A 13538-nucleotide genomic window follows, 5' to 3' on the forward strand; every position below is an offset into this window, starting at 1 on the left:
GGGGCTTCATGTGCTGTGACCCACATTGTTTTTATAACTTACCAAATAAACAAATCCAACATTTCAAGCCACAACCTACTGTGTCACTTCCACCCAATGAGAAACTAGCTAACCCCAATTCGCCTCAGGGACGGTCAGAAAGAGGAAACTGCCATTTGGAAACCATTTTAATTCAATTGATTCAAATCTCAAAATGATCAATCTGGTAGAATACAGCATTAATAAGCAGATGAATAATAATGACTACTGTAGGAGATATGGATGCAGTAGTTCCCAGTCAGCAGCCCTTCAGTGAAGGGTTCTCTAGCTCGGGACCCCATAGAGCTTCTTGAAATTGGGGAAGGCAGCCTCCCTCATCCACACTATCAAGTCCTCGTTGATGAAGCCGTTGTTGTGGTCCCAGGGGTCCAGGTCATACACTGGCTTCTACCAGTACAGAGGCCGGGCCGTGTCTGACAACACAGAGACAACATTTGTAAGAGGGAGCAGCGATGCAAATGTCTATTAATATTAAATAAGAATGTGGTATTACACCATGCCTATTAATAATAGATAGCCATGAACACACTGTGCGGGTGTATTGTGAGACACCTTCAATCACATGTGCTAACGTTAGGGTCTTGTTCTCATCTGGTTGGTTGCGGAACTTGACGTTCTTGTTGGTGTACCAGGTGATGCCCTTCCTGAACAGAGGAACATGGACCACTGGACCCCCCTCTCCTGAGTAGTACGTCAGAGTGAAGGAGTCTGGGACAAACAAACAAAACTCATCAAGAAATCAGTCAGTCAATAAATTAATCAAAACCAGGTCTCATGTCAGATTGATTTAATCATATCACTGGATATTAAAAGGTGTTTTCCCCCAAAATCCTATAATGCTGTCACATTATTAGCAGAGACTCAGAACATAGTGTGGGTAATGGTGTAATACCGTTGGCCATGGCCCTGCAGGGGGCGATAGGGAGTCCATTATTTTCCTTTATGAAGGGCTCACAGTAGGCGCTGGGGTTATGTAAAGCAGACAGACAGGAAGAAGTTGTAAAAGCTCAGAGTGAACCAGCATAAAGTTGGATAGAGACAGACAGACAGACAGACAGACAGACAGAGATAGATAGAAAGAAACAGTAGCTACCTTCAGGTTTTTATTTTCTCCCGACCATCTGTCCATCATCCCTGGAGTCCATGTATGTTCTGGTGGAAGTTGATCAGCCCATAGTAGAAGAACACATCTCTCTGGGACAGGAAATAGGAAACATCATCACTGTGCTTCTCAAAGGACTTGGATTTGGTTCAACAGATTGTGGTCTCAAAACACTTATCACATGGCCCTGCGTGTGTGTAGTAAACCTGTGGAGAGAAAGAAGAAGACCTGGTGAGAGAGGGAGCGACAGAAATAGATAGCAAACATTAAAACCATTATGAACTTTAGATACATGTTTGTTCTCCACCGCCACTCCTGTTATACTGTACACTCATTCTCAGGATACATTTAAACTCTTCTCATTGTCTCTCTCTACCTCTCTATCTCTGTGTTCATGGATAGATAAGATATGCATTGTGGAGGGTGTTACCTGCTCCATTTCAAGTGATTATATGTGTGTAATCAGTGGAAGTAGAGAAAAAAAGGCAAAAAGATTTGATTCATTCGAAGGGATTGATTACTCACCTTCAGTTCATGTGTATTCTGCACGGTGACAAGTAGGCACACTCCCAGTTTCACACATATAGTGGCCATACAGTAAAAGAAAGGCAGGACGGTGGTGTGAGCAGTGAGCATTGGGGACCAGACAGGCAGTCTCTGATGTTTGAATGCCGAGTTGTCAGGCCTCCGGGCCAGGAGCCCAGCATTGGCCTTCGCCTTTCCCATGACAGAGAGCTCTGGCTGTGGCAGGGAGAGGAGCACGGATAGGGTCACACAACCAGAGAACAAGCAAGAAATGTGAGTCTTGTATCTCTTCTCTTCCGGTCTTCTTTAAAACGGTCTTATTTCTTAGTTCCTCTCCCTTGCTCTCGCTCCCTGCCTACCAAGAGATTTTTCCCAGCAGGCTGCTGGGAAAAATCCTTAACAAGAATCATCAGCTCTTCTTCCTCTTTCCATCTCTTCTTTCTCATTCTTATTCTACTGTTCTTCTCTCAATTCTTCCTTAGCGCTTCGGTCCTACATACATACAGATGTTTTACAGTCTAACAGATCATCGAGCTAAAATACTTCAGGTTTATTTTAGACGGTAACTTACAATCAGTTCCCCTTCGAACCAGTTGCCTGTGTCTGTGCCTGCTTCATTGTTGTAGAACAACTTCACACACAGGATGTTCTGATAAATCCGACTTCCTACTGGGTGAAACAACTCATGACCTCAGACTCAGTGGGATGGGCTTCCCGGTGGTGTGGGTGACCAAACAGAGAGAATCTGGTTCCATTCAGAATGTCTTTATTCAGACCATCTCACAGGAGGGGTGGAGGTGTTGAACTACAACACTGTATAAACAGACACGTTACATGGTCACTTAAAATATAAAAATAACATCAACGGTGTTGCACAGAGAAGGTAAGAACAGGATAGGGAAGAGGGTTGAAGTGTCCAGCAGTCTCTGGAGACAGGATTGAGGAGCCCCACTTAACTTTGTTTGTGTGTGTGTGTGTGTGTGTGTGTGTGTGTGTGTGTGTGTGTGTGTGTGTGTGTGTGTGTGTGTGTGTGTGTGTGTGTGTGTGTGTGTGTGTGTGTGTGTGTGTGTGTGTGTGTGTGTGTTGTGTGTGATTATAGGTTTGTGATATATTTGTTTTTATTTCTATTCGTTTTTAGATTTTTATTGGAAATTCAGTTTAGTTTCAGTTAGTTCAGAGTTGATTTGTTCATTTTTATTTAGTTTCAGTTTGATAAAAACATTTCTATTTCGTTTTTATATTATTTAGTTTTAGTGTAGGGGACAGAATGCATGGGAGGCTAGGAGCCATTGTGTTGAAGGCCTATTGTTTTTTTGGTTTTTGGGATGTCACTTCTTGCCACTAGGGGGCAGTAATACATACAGTTCTGGGCCTGGACCATAGAATTGGATAGACACTAGAGGACTCCATACAACTCCGTAGCCAAGATGTAGGTTTGGTTCGGTTTGTCACGAACCGGCTCAAAGTGCATAATATAAAAGGAGACATCATGGAGATAAGGAATAACAAAATATATTTATTTAACTAAAGTAATGTAAATATAATTAACAATGGTGTGTGTAGTCAGTAATCAGTAGTGTAAGTGAGTGGTAGCAGCATAAATGTGATAATGAGGGGTGTTGAAAGGTGCCACCACAAACAACCAAAAACAGCCACAAAAATGCCACAACCAAAATCAGTGTCTGCATAGAGAGAGTCTCCTCAATGAACGGGGAAGGGGTGCATTTATCCTGGGACACACCCGAGCCCAGGTGTGTCCCATTTCGCTGACGACCCTTCCGGCTCCGCCCACCGACATCCTATTAAGGAAAACAAGAGCAAAGAGAAAGAATTCGGCAGACAAAGTGGGAGGGTCGTTACAGGTTTATTACAAAACAATCCTAATGTGACTTGGATTTGAAGGATGTGCACCTAGACTGGTGCAAGAAATATGGTGGAAGGATGTGTAACCTTTATTTATCTAGGCAAGTCAGTTACAAACAAATTCTTATTTAGACCGCTGCGGCACTCGGGAGCAATACTCATGTTTAAACCAATCCAATGCTTTTTTTTTTTGATGTAAGAAGAATCAAGTACCTTTACCTTTATCTGACAGAAAGAGAGAGGAAAAAACTACAAATGAAGTCATGGCACATTTGACATATTATGTTTATGTAATATTAAACAAGCGTCACTGACTAACCCCTTCAAATAAGGTTCATAAAAATAGATGCAACAACAGAAGAAACATAAGCAATACAACACTACTTCACAGATCTATCAGTTTACAGCCAGCCAGCCAGCTTGTATGTGTGTGATTGTTCCTGTTCAACCAAACAAGATGTTCTGGTTTCTCTTCAATAAGACTCTGTGTTCCAGAGAGGTGGATGTTGGGGTTCTCAAGCCGGAGGACAGTTGTCCACAAACAGAGAATATTCTCTCCACGAACACTTGGGACGCAAGGGCAGAAACCAGATCCAGCTCCACAGGGCACAGCTTTGGATAAAGAGCCATCCTTGTCTGCCAGAACTGGAGAGGTGACTCTGTAAACATGCCCCACTTACCCCCTTCAGGTATTTCCGCAGCTCACACTGGGCACTTAATGCCCTGCCAGGTTGACCCTCCGGCTGGACAGTGACCACAGACACAATCTTTGATGCAAGGCTATATTTCTGAAGAACTGTGGTCGAGATGTTTGCTGGATTCCCCCTGATTCAGAGGGGTTGGGTTAAATGCGGAAGACACATTTCAGTTGAATGCATTTAGTTGACTGACTAGGTTTCCCCCTTTCCCTTTTCCTTTTCCTGGGGTCCTGCTGCTCCACAGCTGTACTCTCTGATTTGTTGAAGTACAAATGACCCTGCTTCCCTCATCAGTGGCTCCATCTCTGTTGAGCGTAGTGCTTGAGATATACATGGGCCTATCAGGCAAGCTGCTGCAGGGGTTGGATGGAAGTTGGCTGCCAGAGGATTCTGTACGCATGCAAAGCGCTCAAACAGTGACTTCAGGAGGACCCGTGCCAACTGTTTTGCAACAGTAGATGACTGCAAGTGCGTCTCAAGGTTGAGAAGACACGGCACCACATCAGACAGATTGAAGTTGGTCATGGGGATTGCGAACAGCTCCAGCAACTTCACAAGACGTTCTCCCTTGGCCCAGTCACGCTCCTCGCTTGCCCTCGGATTTCTTCCCTGTTAGCTAGTGATACAGTAGCTAGTGATAGTGATGCACATGCTACCCACTAGGCAAAAACTGGTTAAATCAGCATTGTTTCCACGTCATTTCAACCCCAAAAATCTATCTGATGACGTTGAATCAAGGTGAAAACTGATTGGATTTGCAAAAAGGAATTAGCATTTCATCTTTTTTTTCAACCAACTTTTACTGAAACCCAATGACATGGTGACATTTGTTATTGATCTCACGTTGAAATCACTTTAGTTGACATCTCAACCAAATGTAAATCAAAACTAAACGTCAACAACAACAAAAAACATTCGATTTTTGCTCAAACTTCAGAATAAAACTTAAACTAAACATAAATAATTGTTATTTTTTATTTTATTTTAGTTCGTTTTGCAGTTTGTTTTGCAATTGTTTTTCCAATTTTTGTTTCAGTTTTTGTTTACTACAAAAACAACTTTGGTGTGTGTGCTTGTGTGAGAGCAGAAGAGGTCCAGTTTGAAATGGTTGGGTGTGTGTTTGTGTGTCAGTCTATGGCAGAGGGCAGAGTACGACAACCGGTGTGTGTGTATGTGTATCAGAAGAGTCCCACTTTGACTTTTCCTTCTCTACAGTCTTTCAAGATGCCCGTATCCAGCAGCTTCAGCAAGTCAGTTTCGACCTGGAAGTGAAAAAGAGGTCTATATTATTAAGAAACTCCGTATTGTCTGTGACAGAATGCCCATGTACTACCAGAGAATATTTTCAGTGCTGTGTAAAGTGTGACTGTGTTCTTTGCCCAGCAGGAGGAATTGTAGTCTCACCTCAGGGATGTCCACCATCATGCGAAGCTTCTGGTCCCTCCAATTCCAGTCCAGAACCAGGAAGCGCAGTGCTGGCAAGGCCAAACTGGGGTTAAATCCCTGAGGGGGAGTAAATTAGTGCCCACCTCAGGGTGAAGTGTAGAAGATCAGAACAAAGTATCATGTAAATTAAGCCACACTAAGGACAAGCCCTTACCTTTCCCTAGGAGGGCTTCAGTCTTCCTGGTGTTTCCACCCCAATGTATGTCACCTCAAACTTCAGCTGCTCCTCTACCTGGGGACAGAGACAGACAGACATACAGAGGACGGTCACACTTGGCTTTACTCACTCACAGAACAGCTCATCTGTATACACAAACATTCAGAGGAATCTATTCTACAATAAAGTATGTTACATTGATGTGCTTTGCAAACAGCTTCAGCACTTTAGCCTCTTGCTCAAATGTTGTCAATTGTCTGTTGAAGACATAAAAACAAAGGAGCATTATACTGAGCTGAGAAGTACCATAAAGTATACACAATGAAAGGAAATACAAATCAGATTAATAACTTTAAAAGAGGGAGATGTGAGTTGTTGAGCTTGATGAGTCTGAGGGTAGAGTTACAGACAATGAACAAAATTACAGAACTATTCTCTGTGTGCTGCGTCTGGACCTTAGCCCATTTGGGACAACCTGAGCGAAAAGAGAAAGGGAAAACATATACTGTGATACAAGAGACGGATGTCAGGTATGTTAGGAGTGATGGATTGGTGAGGTATGTAAAGAGTGATGGTTTGGTGAGTTATGTAGGTATGTAAGGAGTGATGGTTTGGTGAGGTATGTAAAGAGTGATGGTTTGGTGAGTTATGTAGGTATGTAAGGAGTGATGGTTTGGTGAGTTATGTAGGTATGTAAGGAGTGATGGTTTGGTGAGGTATGTAAGGAGTGATGGTTTGGTGAGGTATGTAAAGAGTGATGGTTTGGTGAGGTATGTAAGGAGTGATGGTTTGGTGAGGTATGTAAAGAGTGATGGTTTGGTGAGTTATGTAGGTATGTAAGGAGTGATGGTTTGGTGAGTTATGTAGGTATGTAAAGAGTGATGGTTTGGTGAGGTATGTAAGGAGTGATGGATTGGTGAGGTATGTAGGTATGTAAGGAGTGATGGTTTGGTGAGTTATGTAGGTATGTAAGGAGTGATGGTTTGGTGAGGTATGTAAAGAGTGATGGTTTGGTGAGTTATGTAGGTATGTAAGGAGTGATGGTTTGGTGAGGTATGTAAAGAGTGATGGTTTGGTGAGTTATGTAGGTATGTAAGGAGTGATGGTTTGGTGAGTTATGTAGGTATGTAAGGAGTGATGGTTTGGTGAGGTATGTAAGGAGTGATGGTTTGGTGAGGTATGTAAAGAGTGATGGTTTGGTGAGTTATGTAGGTATGTAAGGAGTGATGGTTTGGTGAGGTATGTAAGGAGTGATGGTTTGGTGAGGTATGTAAAGAGTGATGGTTTGGTGAGGTATGTAAGGAGTGATGGTTTGGTGAGGTATGTAAAGAGTGATGGTTTGGTGAGTTATGTAGGTATGTAAGGAGTGATGGTTTGGTGAGTTATGTAGGTATGTAAAGAGTGATGGTTTGGTGAGGTATGTAAGGAGTGATGGATTGGTGAGGTATGTAGGTATGTAAGGAGTGATGGTTTGGTGAGTTATGTAGGTATGTAAAGAGTGATGGTTTGGTGAGGTATGTAAGGAGTGATGGATTGGTGAGGTATGTAGGTATGTAAGGAGTGATGGATTGGTGAGGTATGTAGGTATGTAAGGAGTGATGGTTTGGTTTGTACTCGCTTTCTTTCAGGTAGGAGGAGAGGCTGTGTGTGAGGTCATTACTCGTCAGGAAGCAGTAACCAGAGAAAAAAGTCACATTAGGTGAGAGAGAGAGAGAGAGAGAGAGAGAGAGAGAGAGAGAGAGAGAGAGAGAGAGAGAGAGAGAGAGAGAGAGAGAGAGAGGCTGACAGCCCTTAGACCTGCTGGTAACAGAGGTCAGGTGTGACAGTCGAAAGGTTAAAAGTGACTCACCCTGCAGTTTAAGCTATTCCAGCTCGATGACGGAACGCTCATCTTTGAAGTGCTTTAGAACTAGGTTCCGCCTAGAGAGACAGTTTTGGGTTCCGACGTGGCCAGGACGTCTGTCATCGTCTTCTTCTGAATACACACAGAGATATAATTCCCACTTCTAACACCAATGTGGTTGAATTAAGGCACATTTTAACTGCAGTGCCTTTTTAGGACAGCAGGTGTCTCCTCAATCCCCTCCATCCTCAGTCTTACCTATCTCTGTTTCTTGGTCTTTTTCTCGCCCTCATCAACTTTCTTCTCCTGAGCCATAAAACACTCCTGGGATTTCTGTGTAGACAAATAAAATAATTGAGAAAGTGTAGTACAGTCGTACACCAAACAAAACACAATGAAGTTTAAAACAAACTTTTACATACCAGTGCAGTCTTCTTAGCAGGAACTGGATCCTCTGTTTCCTCTTCTTTTCCTTCTTCTCCTGGGGGGTGATTTTCCTCTCTTTCCCTTCTTCTCCTGGGGGGTGGTTTTCCTCTCTTTCCCTTCTTCTCCTGGGGGGTGGTTTTCCTCACTTTCCCTTCTTCTCCTGTGGGGTGGTTTTCCTCTTCTTTTCCTTCTTCTCCTGGGGGGTGGTTTTCCTCTCTTTCCCTTCTCCTGTGGGGTGGTTTTCCTCTCTTTCCCTTCTTCTCTGGGGGGTGGTTTTCCTCTCTTTCCCTTCTTCTCCTGTGGGGTGGTTTTCCTCTCTTTCCCTTCTCCTGTGGGGTGGTTTTCCTCTCTTTCCCTTCTTCTCCTGTGGGGTGGTTTTTCCTCTCTTTCCCTTCTTCTCCTGTGGGGTGGTTTTCCTCTCTTTCCCTTCTTCTCCTGTGGGGTGGTTTTCCTCTCTTTCTCTTCTTTTCCTTCTTCTCCTGGGGGGTGGTTTTCCTCACTTTCCCTTCTTCTCCTGTGGGGTGGTTTTCCTCTTATTTTCCTTCTTCTCCTGGGGGGTGGTTTTCCTCACTTTCCCTTCTTCTCCTGTGGGGTGGTTTTCCTCTTCTTTTCCTTCTTCTCCTGGGGGGTGGTTTTCCTCTCTTTCCCTTCTTCTCTGTGGGGTGGTTTTCCTCTCTTTCCCTTCTTCTCCTGTGGGGTGGTTTTCCTCTCTTTCCCTTCTCCTGTGGGGTGGTTTTCCTCTCTTTCTCTTCTCCTGTGGGGTGGTTTTCCTCTCTTTCCCTTCTTCTCTGGGGGGTGGTTTTCCTCTCTTTCCCTTCTTCTCCTGTGGGGTGGTTTTCCTCTCTTTCCCTTCTTCTCTGGGGGGTGGTTTTCCTCTCTTTCTCTTCTTCTCCTGTGGGGTGGTTTTCCTCTCTTTCCCTTCTCCTGTGGGGTGGTTTTCCTCTCTTTCCCTTCTCCTGTGGGGTGGTTTTCCTCTCTTTCCCTTCTTCTCCTGTGGGGTGGTTTTCCTCTCTTTCCCTTCTTCTCTGGGGGGTGGTTTTCCTCTCTTTCTCTTCTTCTCCTGTGGGGTGGTTTCCTCTCTTTCCCTTCTTCTCCTATGGGGTGGTTTTCCTCTCTTTCTCTTCTTCTCCTGTGGGGTGGTTTTCCTCTCTTTCCCTTCTTCTCCTGTGGGGTGGTTTTCCTCTCTTTCCCTTCTTCTCTGGGGGGTGGGTTTTCCTCTCTTTCCCTTCTTCTCTGGGGGGGGTTTTCCTCTCTTTCCCTTCTTCTCCTGTGGGGTGGTTTTCCTCTCTTTCCCTTCTTCTCCTGTGGGGTGGTTTTCCTCTCTTTCCCTTCTCCTGTGGGTGGTTTTCCTCTCTTTCCCTTCTTCTCCTGTGGGGTGGTTTTCCTCTCTTTCCCTTCTCTGTGGGGTGGTTTTCCTCTCTTTCCCTTCTTCTCCTGGGGGGTGGTTTTCCTCTCTTTCCCTTCTCCTGTGGGTGGTTTTCCTCTCTTTCCCTTCTTCTCCTGTGGGGTGGTTTTCCTCTCTTCCCTTCTCCTGTGGGGTGGTTTTCCTCTCTTTCCCTTCTTCTCCTGTGGGGTTGTTTTCCTCTCTTTCCCTTCTCCTGTGGGGTGGTTTTCCCTCTCTTTTCCCTTCTTCTCCTGTGGGGTGGTTTTCCTCTCTTTCCCTTCTTCTCCTGTGGGGTGGTTTTCCTCTCTTTCCCTTCTCCTGTGGGGTGGTTTTTCCTCTCTTTCCCTTCTTCTCCTGTGGGGTGGTTTTCCTCTCTTTCCCTTCTTCTCTGGGGGGTGGTTTTCCTCTCTTTCCCTTCTTCTCTGGGGGGTGGTTTTCCTCTCTTTCCCTTCTTCTCCTGTGGGGTGGTTTTCCTCCTCTTTCTCTTCTCCTGTGGGGTGGTTTTCCTCTCTTTCCCTTCTTCTCCTGTGGGGTGGTTTTCCTCTCTTTCCCTTCTCTGTGGGGTGGTTTTCCTCTCTTTCCCTTCTTCTCCTGGGGGGTGGTTTTCCTCTCTTTCCCTTCTTCTCCTGTGGGGTGGTTTTCCTCTCTTTCCCTTCTTCTCTGGGGGGTGGTTTTCCTCTCTTTCTCTTCTTCTCCTGTGGGGTGGTTTTCCTCTCTTTCCCTTCTTCTCCTATGGGGTGGTTTTCCTCTCTTTCTCTTCTTCTCCTGTGGGGTGGTTTTCCTCTCTTTCCCTTCTTCTCCTGTGGGGTGGTTTTCCTCTCTTTCCCTTCTTCTCTGGGGGGTGGTTTTCCTCTCTTTCCCTTCTTCTCTGGGGGGTGGTTTTCCTCTCTTTCCCTTCTTCTCCTGTGGGGTGGTTTTCCTCTCTTTCCCTTCTTCTCCTGTGGGGTGGTTTTCCTCTCTTTCCCTTCTCCTGTGGGGTGGTTTTCCTCTCTTTCCCTTCTTCTCCTGTGGGGTGGTTTTCCTCTCTTTCCCTTCTTCTCTGGGGGGTGGTTTTCCTCTCTTTCCCTTCTTCTCTGGGGGGTGGTTTTCCTCTCTTTCCCTTCTTCTCCTGTGGGGTGGTTTTCCTCCTCTTTCTCTTCTCCTGTGGGGTGGTTTTCCTCTCTTTCCCTTCTTCTCCTGTGGGGTGGTTTTCCTCTCTTTCCCTTCTCTGTGGGGTGGTTTTCCTCTCTTTCCCTTCTTCTCCTGGGGGGTGGTTTTCCTCTCTTTCCCTTCTCCTGTGGGGTGGTTTTCCTCTCTTTCCCTTCTTCTCCTGTGGGGTGGTTTTCCTCTCTTTCCCTTCTCCTGTGGGGTGGTTTTCCTCTCTTTCCCTTCTTCTCCTGTGGGGTGGTTTTCCTCTCTTTCCCTTCTCCTGTGGGGTGGTTTTCCTCTCTTTCCCTTCTTCTCCTGTGGGGTGGTTTTCCTCTCTTTCCCTTCTTCTCCTGTGGGGTGGTTTTCCTCTCTTTCCCTTCTCCTGTGGGGTGGTTTTCCTCTCTTTCCCTTCTTCTCCTGTGGGGTGGTTTTCCTCTCTTTCCCTTCTTCTCTGGGGGGTGGTTTTCCTCTCTTTCCCTTCTTCTCTGGGGGGTGGTTTTCCTCTCTTTCCCTTCTTCTCCTGTGGGGTGGTTTTCCTCCTCTTTCTCTTCTCCTGTGGGGTGGTTTTCCTCTCTTTCCCTTCTTCTCCTGTGGGGTGGTTTTCCTCTCTTTCCCTTCTCTGTGGGGTGGTTTTCCTCTCTTTCCCTTCTTCTCCTGGGGGGTGGTTTTCCTCTCTTTCCCTTCTCCTGTGGGGTGGTTTTCCTCTCTTTCCCTTCTTCTCCTGTGGGGTGGTTTTCCTCTCTTTCCCTTCTCCTGTGGGGTGGTTTTCCTCTCTTTCCCTTCTCCTGGGGGGTGGTTTTCCTCTCTTTCCCTTCTCCTGTGGGGTGGTTTTCCTCTCTTTCCCTTCTCCTGTGGGGTGGTTTTCCTCTCTTTCCCTTCTCCTGGGGGGTGGTTTTCCTCTCTTTCCCTTCTCCTGTGGGGTGGTTTTCCTCTCTTTCCCTTCTCCTGTGGGGTGGTTTTCCTCTCTTTCCCTTCTCCTGTGGGGTGGTTTTCCTCTCTTTCCCTTCTCCTGTGGGGTGGTTTTCCTCTCTTTCCCTTCTCCTGGGGGGTGGTTTTCCTCTCTTTCCCTTCTTCTCCTGTGGGGTGGTTTTCCTCTCTTTCCCTTCTTCTCTTGTGGGGTGGTTTTCCTCTCTTTCCCTTCTTCTCTTGTGGGGTGGTTTTCCTCTCTTTCTCTTCTCTTGTGGGGTGGTTTTCCTCTCTTTCCCTTCTCCTGGGGGGTGGTTTTCCTCTCTTTCCCTTCTCCTGTGGGGTGGTTTTCCTCTCTTTCCCTTCTTCTCTGGGGGGTGGTTTTCCTCTCTTTCCCTTCTTCTCCTGTGGGGTGGTTTTCCTCTCTTTCCCTTCTCCTGTGGGGTGGTTTTCCTCTCTTTCCCTTCTCCTGTGGGGTGGTTTTCCTCTCTTTCCCTTCTTCTCTGGGGGGTGGTTTTCCTCTCTTTCCCTTCTTCTCCTGTGGGGTGGTTTTCCTCTCTTTCCTTCTTCTCTGGGGGGTGGTTTTCCTCTCTTTCCCTTCTTCTCCTGTGGGGTGGTTTTCCTCTCTTTCCCTTCTCCTGTGGGGTGGTTTTCCTCTCTTTCCCTTCTCCTGTGGGGTGGTTTTCCTCTCTTTCCCTTCTCCTGGGGGGTGGTTTTCCTCTCTTTCCCTTCTCCTGTGGGTGGTTTTCCTCTCTTTCCCTTCTCCTGTGGGGTGGTTTTCCTCTCTTTCCCTTCTCCTGGGGGGTGGTTTTCCTCTCTTTCCCTTCTCCTGTGGGGTGGTTTTCCTCTCTTTCCCTTCTCCTGTGGGGTGGTTTTCCTCTCTTTCCCTTCTCCTGGGGGGTGGTTTTCCTCTCTTTCCCTTCTCCTGTGGGGTGGTTTTCCTCTCTTTCCCTTCTCCTGTGGGGTGGTTTTCCTCTCTTTCCCTTCTCCTGTGGGGTGGTTTTCCTCTCTTTCCCTTCTTCTCCTGTGGGGTGGTTTTCCTCTCTTTCCCTTCTTCTCTTGTGGGGTGGTTTTCCTCTCTTTCCCTTCTTCTCTTGTGGGGTGGTTTTCCTCTCTTTCTCTTCTCTTGTGGGGTGGTTTTCCTCTCTTTCCCTTCTCTTGTGGGGTGGTTTTCCTCTCTTTCCCTTCTCCTGTGGGGTGGTTTTCCTCTCTTTCCCTTCTTCTCTTGTGGGGTGGTTTTCCTCTCTTTCCCTTCTTCTCTTGTGGGGTGGTTTTCCTCTCTTTCTCTTCTCTTGTGGGGTGGTTTTCCTCTCTTTCCCTTCTCCTGGGGGGTGGTTTTCCTCTCTTTCCCTTCTCCTGTGGGGTGGTTTTCCTCTCTTTCCCTTCTTCTCTGGGGGGTGGTTTTCCTCTCTTTCCCTTCTTCTCCTGTGGGGTGGTTTTCCTCTCTTTCCCTTCTTCTCTGGGGGGTGGTTTTCCTCTCTTTCCCTTCTTCTCCTGTGGGGTGGTTTTCCTCTCTTTCCCTTCTTCTCCTGTGGGGTGGTTTTCCTCTCTTTCCCCTCTTCTCCTGTGGGGTGGTTTTCCTCTCTTTCTCTTCTTCTGTGGGGTGGTTTTCCTCTCTTTCCCTTCTTCTCCTGTGGGGTGGTTTTCCTCTCTTTCTCTTCTCCTGTGGGGTGGTTTTCCTCTCTTTCCCCTCTTCTCCTGTGGGGTGGCTTCTGTGGGCTGTTTCTCCTCCTCTTTCTCCTGTTCTCTCTCCTCCTCTCCCCCTGAGGCATCTGAAAAACCATATTAAAAGTGTCTGTTATATTTTGACAACCTCAACCTCTGCTCACTGGACAGGCATAGTTACCATGACAACATGGTGCATTGTCAACATGGACACTACGTTATAGTCACCATGTATATCAATGTTATCAATGTTGTAACATACAGCCAAACCAAATGCCTGGCTATCTTTAACAACCCTCTCTCCCCTCTATACCACATCCCTCCCATCTCTCACCCCCCCTCCCATCTCTCACCCC

The 13538-nt window shown here is 46.4% G+C and overlaps 1 pseudogene; it reads right to left on the bottom strand.

Moving 5' to 3' along the window:
* Window positions 1-149: 149 nt before the first annotated feature.
* Window positions 150-2439, bottom strand: LOC115156336 (cell cycle control protein 50C-like; annotated as a pseudogene).
* Between the last annotated feature and the right edge of the window lie 11099 nt (window positions 2440-13538).

The sequence above is a fragment of the Salmo trutta genome, chromosome 20 (genome assembly GCF_901001165.1).
Source record: "Salmo trutta chromosome 20, fSalTru1.1, whole genome shotgun sequence".
In the NCBI taxonomy this organism is placed as follows: domain Eukaryota; kingdom Metazoa; phylum Chordata; class Actinopteri; order Salmoniformes; family Salmonidae; genus Salmo; species Salmo trutta.